The 12,163-nt window shown below is 36.4% G+C and overlaps 1 pseudogene; it reads right to left on the reverse strand.

Moving 5' to 3' along the window:
• Positions 1-9,025: 9,025 nt before the first annotated feature.
• Positions 9,026-11,525, reverse strand: LOC125817217 (heat shock 70 kDa protein 15-like; annotated as a pseudogene).
• Positions 11,526-12,163: the final 638 nt, after the last annotated feature.

Here is a 12,163-nt window from a genome sequence, read left to right on the forward strand (position 1 = left end):
TATTCCTAAATAGGTAAACATGAGGTGATTACCCATGGCATGATATGGGGAGTGTGAGGTGATTACCCTTTATCTATGTATGACTCCTAAGGCAAGCGGTGATTACCCATTAGCATTTATGTTGATCATGGAGGCGATTACCTCTGATCCTTTTGTGATGATGTGGAGGCGAATACCTACACTACACCTTAAAATGAACATGGAGGCGAATACCTATGATTCATTGATATGTATGACTAGAGGTGATTCCTTTTGTATATATGATTCCATGATATGTATGATTAGAGGTGATTACCCTTGTCTTTATGATTTCATGATCTGTATGGCTTGAGGTGATTCCCCTTGTCCTTTATGATTTGTAAACATGTATGCCTTGAGGTGATTCCCCTTGCATTTATGAACATGAGCGTGACTAGTTTGTAATGTAGCTTGATGGCCCCCTCCAATACATGCTTGACTAGAGGTGATTCCCCTTGTTTATGAGGCTAAGAGATGATAAACATGAATGAAGAACCTAAAGTGTCTAGCTTATCATGGGTAGGATTATGTGGTCTTGTTCATGCATGGCACAAGCTTGCCTTGAGGTGACTCATGAAGTGTTTCTCTTCTGTGATGTATGCTTAGATAGGATTGTGCTATAGTTGCATTCCTTGTTATGTTATGATTGACTAAAGGTGAGAGATTCCCTTGGTTATGAAAATTAAGCTAAGGATGAGATCCTAAGATGGTAAGTATGATCATGATGACCAAAAGGGATACATAGTGTGTATGGGATCCTATCCATGCATTGCACAAGTATACTTGGACGTTACATGTGAAGTGGTTTCTTATGATATGAAGGTTTAATTATTGACAATGTATATGGGCTATGCTTTATGATGATTAATTCTTACATTATGTCTATGTTGGAGAATATGCTTATGATTATGAGGTGTCTCTTATGCTTATAGATTATGTCTTATATTGACTAACCCTTATGTTATGCTAGCTATCATATTTAGTACTTTTTTTCTAACACATACTCTTGCCTACATTCTTACCAAATGTAGGGCCTGGCGACATTAAGTTCCTTTCTTGAGGATAGGTTTCTAGAAGTGCAAGGAGTTGAAGATTCGGTGTGTCCTCATAGCATCGAGCATATGATCACCTTTCCCTTTATGTCTTTTCTTTATGTTTTGAGACTATTGTATGGGCTATGTCTCAAGAGTTATTCAAAGTTGTATTTGATGGTTTGAGACAAAGAGTTATAGACTTCCGCTTTCTTTTATACTAGACTTTGATTGTATGGATAATGTTTTTTTAAATTTACGTACTTTTCTATTATCTTATGTTATGATATGCTAAGGGCTTGTATGAGATCTCTTCGGGGTCGAGTACACTATGTTACATCTAGGGTGTACCCTTGGGTCATGACAAACTTGCTAATCTGAACACAAGGTTTAGAATGGTTGTAGGATTGTCTCAAACAACATCTAGTTGAGTCTCGTTCATAAATGTGAAGTGCACCACATTTATGAATAGGAGGCTATTGTATGTTTAGGAAGTCTCACTTCTTTATTTTCTAAGTCGTGCCATAAAGTTTGGCTCTAGTAGGCCCTTCTCCTAATCCGTGCCCTATGGTTTTGAGGGTAGGCTAATACAAGGGTAAATGCTAGGAGAAATGAGGAAGAAAATGTCGATCATGAGGTTCCTCCCTAAGCTCCAATTGATCCTTCAGTTATGTCGAATGCGGAGATTAGATTGGCTTTTCAAATATTGGCTCAAGCCATGACGGCACAAGCCAATAGAGAGGTTGTAGCTCCGATGAACCTTAATGTGAATTTTGCGTCTTTAAGAGTGAGGGAGTTTATTTAGATGAAACCCCCGGAGTTCTATGGCTCCCAAATGGAAGAGGACCCTAAGGAGTTTATAGATAAGGTTTATAAAATTCTTGATATCAAGGGGGTGACTTTGGTAGAGAAAGCGGAGTTAGCCGCTTACCAATTCAGAGGGGTAGCACAAATATGGTATGGTCAATGGAAGGAGAGTAGGCCGGTAGAAGTAGGTCCCATAGAGTGGGAGGTGTTTAAGGATGCATTCCTTGATAGGTTCTTTCTCCTAGAGTTGAGGGAGGCAATAATGCAAGAGTTCATTAACCTTAAGCAATGTGGTATGAGTGTTGAAGAGTATTCTCTAAAGTTTACTCAACTCTCCAAATATGCTCCAACTTTAGTGGAGGATTCAAGGGCTAGGATGAATCACTTCATGATGGGAGTGTTCGACTTAGTAGAAAAAGAATGTCGTACGACAATGCTTATTGATGATATGGATATCTCACTTCTTATGGTTTTCGCCCAACAAATTGAGGAGTCAAAACTCAAGGAAGAATCTAGGGAGAAAAAGAGGTATAGATTGGATGATGATAAGTCCTTAGATGATGAGTTCGATGGACATGGTCTCCCTAGGTTTAGACAAATGTTCCCCGGGCAAGGGCCCTCAACCCCTCCTAAGTTCAACCAAAAGAGGGTATCTAACCCTAAGTCTCAAGATGATAGTAGTGAAATTTGATTGTCGGGATGTAGTAAGTGTGATAGAAGGCATGAGGGTGAATGTTTAGCGGGTTCTAATGTTTGTTTTGGGTGTGGTGAGTTAGGCCAAAAGATAAGGCATTGCCCTAAGGTTGCTAGAAATGAGGGAGATAGTCGTCGTAGGTCTCAACCCTACCCTTCATCCGGTCCAATTGGTTCAAGTGCTAGTAATCCAAGGCAAAAATAGGCTCTATGCTCTCCAAGCTTGGGGTGGACAAGAGTGTCCTCCGTATGTGACTACCGGTATGTGTTTCATGCTTTATTAGATTCCGGTATTGTTTGATCTTTTGTGACTTAATATGATAGACTTTGATGTTGTCTTTAGTATGAATGATCATCATTGATGCCTTTATGGGATAAAAGATGTTTAGAAGAGTTTGTATAGGCTTACTCCCAAGGGGGAGATGGTGTGCCTAGCTAGCAAGGTTATTGCGTGTTTATGTGTTCCCATGATTTCCTTATATGATGCATGTTCATGAAAGCTTGTGATCTAAAAGAAAATGAGTTTAAATGATTTAGTTCCTCATGTTGTAGTGCATTGAGTATGAGTTGCCTATTTGACTTCATGAGATAAATATATGAGCATGCTTTAGTTTGGAGTTGAGATATTCCTCTTTGAATAAATGCTTTTTGAGAGTAAAATTGCATATGAGCTCCATGAGAGTATGTTGAGGATGTTATGACTAGGAGAGAGTAGTTACTCTTTGAACATGACTAGTTATGACAATTTCTTGCATCATACGTTGTTAGATGTAGTTCCTACTTCCTTGTGTTGCATTAAGTATATTTAGCTTGGAGATGAAGTTCCTCCTTTGTTTGTATGCATTTAGATGAGTTGTGTGCATGATGAGCTGCTAGTCTAGAGTCGTTTCCTTTAAGAGCTATTTAGAAACATTATTCGAGGACGAATGATCCCAAGGGGGAGATATTGTAACATTCTGGAAATTCATAGACTTAAATAGAGCCAAACTTAAGGGTTCTAGAGTTTTACGTGTGGATTAGAGTTGTAGAATTGACTTCCCATACTTAGAATGAGGGGTTTAGGAGTTAAACATAAAGGTACGACTCCCCAAGGACCAATTAAAGGGGTCCTTGAGGAGGACCCCAAAATAGTCCCTAAATCTGCCTACAAGGTAGTGAGTGACCCACGATGGGGACTCACGCCCCGTGGGTCCACCCACTCCATGTGGGGGAGGTTCGTGGGTCAAGCCTTCAAACCAGGCTCCAATACTCCGCCCACAAAGGACCAGTACGGTCCGTAGACCCACCCACGGTCCGTGGGTCGGGGTTTCATATGTTGGGGCAGTTTTGGTTTTTAAAGTTTTAAGTTAGGGGTTGAAGGAAGGTTCTAGAACTAATTAGTTATTAGGTAGGGTCATTTTATTAGTAATTAGACCACCTATATAAACCTATTAGACCCCTAAACTAAGTCAACTAAATCATTATTTTAGATTCACCAAAGAACCCAATTCCCTCCAAGAAATTCTCTCTCTAGAAAGTGAAGTAGAAGAAGAAGACGAGAAGCAATCTAGGTCAAATTCATCCATTATTGAAATAATTATGAGGGCTTTATAATCAAGGTATGATAGATTATTCATCCTTGGATTCTTCCATCCATGGAGACCCCTAGAATTCCCCCAATTGTGAAGATAAACCAATTCTAGCTAGGGTTTCTTCCTATATTGTGGGTACTGTTGAGTATGATTCCAGTTGAGTGGCTAGTAATTCTTTATGATTGATTTAGTATTGAATTATGTTATTATGAAGATATTATATGTTTTCCATGGCTAACCCTAGTTAATTGATAAAATTGAAGTTATATGGGTTTAAGCCATGAAAGGTTAAATTGAAGACTTAGAGATGATCTTCTAAAATTGATGATGTCTATAGTAATTGTTCAAGATTAAAAGAAAGTAGACATGAATTGAATTAGATTATAGTTTATATGATGGATCATGACTAGCAAAGCTTGAAGTTGAACCTTTATGATGAATTACGACTAGAATCACTATATAATAAGGAATGTGATTAGAACGCCTTCAAATCTAGGTATGAATGATGATTGTAAGAAGTAAAGATTTTAGTGTAAGGCTTGTAGTCATGAATGTTGATCACTAGGGTTTTGAAAGTAAAGCAAATATGATGAATTGTGTATGTTAATGCTTTGAGAGTAAAGTTTATATGAGAATAGAAGTCTAATAGGTAGAAATGTGGTAAAAGGCTTATACTCACCAAATCTACCTAATGAATGCTTCAATGTATGAAGTGATTATGCATGAATATGATATGACATGAAAGGCTCTCTCTCACATAGAATGATTCTAGGTTGAAAGGCAATTCTCACATAAAATGAATCTAAGTCCTAGGACTACGAAATAGGATGAGGATGTGGTGATTCCCCTAAAAGTCTTTTATATGATAGGAATGGGAGGTGAGTTCCCTTATTTCTAATTAGTTAAACATGAGGTGATTACCCATGTCATGATATGGGGAGTATGAGGTGATTACCCTTTATCTATGTATGACTCCCAAGGCAAGCAATGATTACCCATTAGCCTTTATGTTGATCATGGAGGTGATTACCTATGATCCTTTTGTGATGATGTGAAGGCGAATACCTACATTACACCTTAAAATGAACATGGAGGGGAATACATATGATTCATTGATATGTATGACTAAAGGTGATTCCCCCTGTCTTTATGATTCCATGATATATATGACTAAAGGTGATTACCCTTGTCTTTATTATTTCATGATATGTATGGCTTGAGGTGATTCCCTTTGTCCTTTAGGATGAGCTAAACATGTATGCCTTGAGGTGATTCTCCTTGCAGTTATGAACATGAGCATGACTAGTTTGGATTGTAGCTTGATAGTCCTCTCCAATACATGCTTGACTAGAGGTGATTACCCTTGTCTATGAAGCTATGAGATGATAAACATGAATGAAAAAACTAAAGTGTCTAGCTTAGCATAGGTAAGATTATGGGGTCTTGTTCATGCTTGGCACAAACTTGCCTTGAGGTGACTCATGAAGTGTTTCTCTTATTAGATGTATGCTTAGATAGGATTGTGCTATAGTTGTCTTCCTTGTTATGTTATGATTGACTAAACGTGAGATATTCCCTTGGTTATGATGAGATCCTAAGATGGTAAGTATGATCATGATGACCAAAAGGGATACTTAGCACCTATGGGATTATGGGATCCTATCCATGCATTGCACAAGTATACATGGAAGTTACGTAAGAAGTGGTTTCTTTTGATATGAAGGTTTAATTATTGACTATGTATATGGGCTATGCTTTATGATGATTAATGCTTACATTATGTCTATGTTGGAGACTATGCTTATGATTATGAAGTATCTCTTATGCTTATGGATTATGTCTTATATTTGACTAACCCTTAGTTATGCTCTTATAATATTATGTTAACTATCATATTTAGTACTTTTGTACTAACGCATACTCTTGCCTGCATTCTTACCAAATGTAGGGTTTGGCGACATTAAGTTCCTTTCTTGAGGATATGTTTCTAGAAGTGCAAGGAGTTGAATATTTGGTGAGTCCTAATAGCATCGAGGATTTGATCAACTTTCCCCTTATGTATTTTCTTTATGTTTTGAGACTATTGTATGCGCTATGTCCCAAGAGTTATTCAAAGTTGTATTAGATGGTTTGAGACAAAGAGTTATAGACTTCCGCTTTCTTTTATAAAAGATTTCTATTGTATGGATAAACTTTTAAAATTTCCATACTTTTCTATTATCTAATGTTATGATATGCTAAGGGCTTGTATGAAACCCCTTCGGGGTTAAGTACGCCATGTTACATCTAGGGTGTACCCCTGGGTGTGACAGAGAGGACCCAATATACCTTGCCAGGGGTGTAAAGGCATAACTGGTGTGATCATTAAATTTGTTGCCCAATAGAAGGGAATTATACTTCTATGGGGGCACGTAGTTCTAGGACTATATGGGTACGCTGAACCCTAGTCCAACTCGGTGTTAATCCTACTCCCACTAGGAATGTGTACAATATAACATAACTGAGATATACTGGATAGCTCAATTTTTTGACATGCTAACTGAGAATGCAACATTTAAGTATTGACAATGATACATTCAAAATATGAGGCATATATATCTGTTTAACTAACCTAGCAAGTGTAATTCATAAACTAGGATAATCTACATAACTAGGGTTCTGAATTTCATGCAAAGAACTAAACAACGATTTCATGAAAACATGATAATCTGATTAAGAATACTATAACAACTAATTCACAATAATTTTACAAGGTCGTAGAAACCCTAGGTCTAAACATGATATAGAAAATCAAGAATATGACTGAATTCTATGGACCTAGTGGAAGAAAGGAATCCACTAGTGAAATCCCACATATCTGGTGACGAAATTCACGGAGAAATCTTTTGATTTTGGGGCTGGAACTGAAGAAAACTTGCTGCGTTCTTAGAGAAAGCTTGGTCGACTATTTCTTCTCTTTTTGCTCTAGGTTTGGTGATTTTTTTGGAGAATGATCGATAAGGGAAAAGTCTTATTAAGTTACCAGGCTTAAATTGACCATAACTACGTAGTTTAGGGGTCTAACACATAGGGGAAACGATCAAAATGACCCCACTTAAAATATGACAGAGCTGGACGACAGACGCAACTATGGATCATCACTAGGACCACAATTCGTCGTACGTGTCGTGGTTCCTAGGCCAGTGACTAATGGTTTCTGGGTGGTCCAACCACGAGCCCCACCACGGCCCGTCGAGGGCTCCATGGTCTGGCGCCTCAGCTTTGTGGGTTCTGCTTGACTCTCACTGGTCTTCCCACGTTCACTACAAGAAACTTGACTTTTAACGACCATTTCTTAGCGAAGGGTAATGTTTCTGGTCACTATTGTTTTATGTTTAGCGACCGGATTATTTTTCAGTCTTTATAAGTGTAATTTTAATTCGCAATAAAAAAAAAGATAAATAGCCTGTCGTTAAGAATATAACTTTGTGTGATTAATACAAAACTAACCTAAATAAAAACGAACCATACTTTTTTAACCTTTTTCTCTTAAACTAATTCCCTCAGCGTGAAAACCCCCCTACTCCCACCTCAACCAAATAAAATTATCAAAAAACCCTATTCCTCAAACACCACGATGCCTTCCTCTATGGTGGAGCTTTGAACTCCCATTCTTCATTGCAACGACTTGCCTTCTCTGATGGCGATTTGAACTTGGACACCCACTCTACACATCTGGTGAATTTGTCTTGGCTTAGGGTTTGTTCTCCTTCTTGTCAAGGTAAGTTTTTGATCATTTCTTCTTGAAATTATAACTTTTATCGTTGTAGAATTTCTTTGAAAATCAAATTGGAGACATTCAATTTGAAAATTTTCAATTTTTGGAGCAAAATCTATCCATTTTCGTTGATTTTTCAAGTGTAATGCTAAATTTTATGAATGAGGTAAATACACTTGACCCTTTGCATAACCTGACTCTCATTTTTTTCTCTTCTCTGTTTCTAGTGTTTATCATCATATTTCTATTTTTTGTTTATTCTTTCTTTTGGATATGTGATTCATTTACTATTTTTGTGTTAAAATTTGTCTTTTTCTGAATATTTTTAGGCTCTTTAGCTAGTTTTATGATATTTGGGTAATTTTTTTAAAAAATAGTTGGATATCTTTTGTTGTGAAATGAAATAGTTTATCGTTCATGTGATTTATTATGTGAATTTGAGGTCAATTTGGCTTATCTGTAATTGTTGTATTGTGCAAATTGTAGAATTTGGTATGCTGAATATCTTCTATAAAAAACAGATGCATTCATGCTTAATAAGGTTATGTTTGGCATATAATTTTTTATCTTTTCAACTGTACAAGTTGTCTTCCAGATATTAGATTTTGAGAAAATTATGTGAGTTACCTATTTTAGTGTATAGGATTGATTCTTGATTGAAAGAATTGTAAGAATCATGGGTAGAACATTGAAATATCGTTGTTGAAATGTCATATATATAGATGATTTTGAAATGATATGCTTACTGATCATAGTTCTTGCTCTCTAGCTTATTAAAATATTAAGTTGTTTATGAACACTAAATCTTCTAATTGAGTGTCATTTTATCTCTTGAGATAACACTTCTTCCCATGTTATGTGTTTGATCACAAGTGATGTTAGTGGTAACAACAATTTTTTAAGAACAACAATTGAATTTCACATCCAAAAGACTCCTTTAAAATCTGGATTTTAGAGTGTCATTATCAATAAAATAACTTGACAGGCCATGGCCGGTCGATATTGATCACACCAATCTAACAACAAAATGTGGATTGTTACTATAAAGTAATACAAATCAAACCAAGTCTTTGCATTCATGAACTATTGGAAGATCAAACAATCAAATTAACTCATGAAGAACTTAGCGTAGTCTCAAATTTGTCTATCTAAATTGGCTTGGCAGCAGGTGGTACTTTGCTGCCAGCACTAGTACCGATAGTTGCATTTGCATTTCCTGCATTAGGTCTCTCTGCACTCGGAGGTTGTTTCTCACCTCGTTGAGGTGATTGACATGACAGTGTATCAGGAGTTGCTGGCTTAGGCTTTGTTATTATAGTCCTACAGACCCTAACAAATGCCTCTGCCTTCCTTCAAACATCAGCTGACAAATGAACAGGGTTGTCATATCTTGGAAGAGCATCCTGATGCTGGCTTTTCTCTCTAAACCAAGCCTCAAGCTTCGACACACTCGTTCACAACCTTCTGCTTCTCCACGAAATCAATGTGATCAAACATAGGATTAGTTGACACTTCTGTCTCTCTCTAACTATTTATGCAATAAATAAATTGGTCAATCACAGGACCCCTGTCCGTGTACTCCTTATATTGTTGCTATATCAGGTCACCGTGCTTTTTAAGCTCCTCAAGCTTGGCAATGTAAACACCCCTAGTTTCATCCTTTCTATCTTCATACAACCAATCTTCCATTTCTTGAATTTTAGCAATAAATTTTTCTCTTTCTGAATCAGTTACAAACTCTTGATATATATCTAAAAGCTTATCCCTCATGTCACAAGCATAGGACTCAGCAACATTCTTCCTGTTTTTTTTCTCTTCCATCACACGGTCCTGAAGAGCCATTTCAAATTCTTTCGAATTAGCCTTCCGAACATCAGCAGTTGCCATTGCACCATAAACAATCTCAGTCACTGGCACATAATACATATGTCTTCTTGACCTTTTTCTTAGGTGCTTCAACCTTAGCATTTGTCTCCATTTTGACATGTTTGTCTCAAGACTCTGGAACACCATTCAGCTCCTTTTGCATGTAGCACATTTACATCAGTTTCGGATGTAGTTAAAGGAGCAGCATCAACTGAAGCTTCATTTGTTTCAATTTTGGCAATTCCTTAGCTGTCTCTTTCACAACTTGGACTTCCACATCTTCCTCTTCAAAAAGCGTTACAGAGTCAACGGAGACAATACCATACAAGCTTAGGTGTACTTTGACTTTTAGTTTAGCCCTTTCACCCTTTGCAGATTGGAATGGTCCAATCGTGTAAGTATTGATCTTTGTTGGTGCCTGCAGTTTACTAACATCAACATATTGTACATCTATTGTAATACAATATTCCAGATCTGTAGAACGTTAGAGCTTTCACACTGGGTATTGGATTTTCTTTGGAGAAAACAATCGTGAGGTGATGATTCTTTAAAGCTCCATTTTGTGCACCTGGAGAAGGCCCCTTACACGATGATGAAATTGGGAAAAGGAAGCTCTCATTGACCTATAATTCCCGCACTTTAAAGGTAGGACTGAGAATAGTGCATTGCAGTGCACATTCTTCGGCCAAACAATCACTTGCATTCATGGTGCGCTTATGTTCCTTACCGAAAAACATTGTCAAAATCCTCATAATTGTAGGCACTAGAGAGCTTGACCCAACAACCTCAAGTGCAGGAATGTCCTCAGTAGTAAGCCTAGCTTCAACAAGAGATTTCTCCAGTGGGTTTTTCACTTTCTCCAAGATAGGGATGGTGATTGTAACAACTAAGTTAATCTTATAAAGGAAAAAATATTTTTGACATGAAAATAAGATAATTTTAGTTACTTGACAACACCAAGTTAGTGTTGAATTACAAAGTTAACATACAACTAAGTAAAAGAATAGTCTTTGTGCAACTTTTTGGGAGATGCATTTAACTCTCGTAACATGTTCAATAAGATTGTCCACAACTTTAGAAATTATGGATAATTTATTGTTATCAGGTGATGTTGGACAGTGATACTGTGAAAATGTATCATCAGCACCTATGGTTACTTAATAAGGATATATTTATAGCTTTCAAAAATTGATCCTTTCATAAATAATTTAATGTATTTGTTGAACTTTGATTGCTTCTTAGTTCAAGAATAAAACATATTTTATGCTATGAGTGCTTGATTCGTGGACTATAATTTTCATGGTTACTACTTATTTATCTTTCAAAATGAATATTGTCAAAATAAGATATTTGTTAGACCACCAAGTAGAAGTAGTTACAGTGATTCCACCACACACATGCTCTCTTCATATTTTATTAGTAGAGAATAGTTACTTTAAAATACATGCTGCAAATTCATAATGATTTAATTTTAGCACGTGAATGTTTTTTTACTTTGCACATTAAGATTTTTTTTGGTCGAGTAAATATTATTAGCAACATGCAATCCTTTATTTTCTTCAGAGTTTCTCTTAGTCATACATTCTATGGACAATTCTTTTTATATAGGCAAGTAATGCATCCTGCAATGTGCCACCTTTTTCGAACATGATCAACTGTATTTCCAGCACTTGTTGTCCACATATTCAAAACTTGTTTCCAGTTTTTACAGCCGAGGGTCCAACAATCTTCTGGCTTGACTTTGTCAAGAGCATCTAAATCACCGCAACTAACTCTTGACATTCATGTAAATCCAAAATATTTGGAAGCAAGGCGTCAGCTTTGGGACTCCATTATTGATTCTGTAAGCTTTTAGTGAATTCCAACCCCCCCCCCCTTTTGATATCTATTCCTTTCTCAAGTTCTTTCATTTCTAAATTATTTTTGTGTGCAGATTGATTTGTGTGTTCTGGTGTTGTAGTAAACATTTATTTTAATTTGTCATTTGTTCCCCCCTTGGTTCTCAAATCCATACCTAATATTTGAAATTGTTAAATTAGATTTAAAAGGATGTTGCCAAATTTATGAAAATATCTCAAAAAAATAATATAGTACTAATATACTCTGAAATGTATTTTTTTATATAAAAAAATAGGTCAGTATGTTATATATTCAAAAGTGGAACAACTTAGCACTAAGGTGGTGCTAAGGAAGTAGACATAAGTGAAAACCTTTTGTACATAAATGAAAAGAAGGTTTCCTACTGTGGAAGTCCTATGTTTGTATAGTGACTATGAAATCTACCATGTTATTTTCGTCCTTTACATCTTGTAGATTGCATCAAAAGTCAAAAACCATAGATAATTGTATTTAAGTTGTTGTACACTACTCATCTTCCGTTCAAAAGATCTGGCATTTTTATCTTCTATAAAATCCAACAT

This window comes from Solanum verrucosum, unplaced genomic scaffold (genome assembly GCF_900185275.1).
Source record: "Solanum verrucosum unplaced genomic scaffold, falcon-dt-bn FXZP01000260.1, whole genome shotgun sequence".
Taxonomy (NCBI): domain Eukaryota; kingdom Viridiplantae; phylum Streptophyta; class Magnoliopsida; order Solanales; family Solanaceae; genus Solanum; species Solanum verrucosum.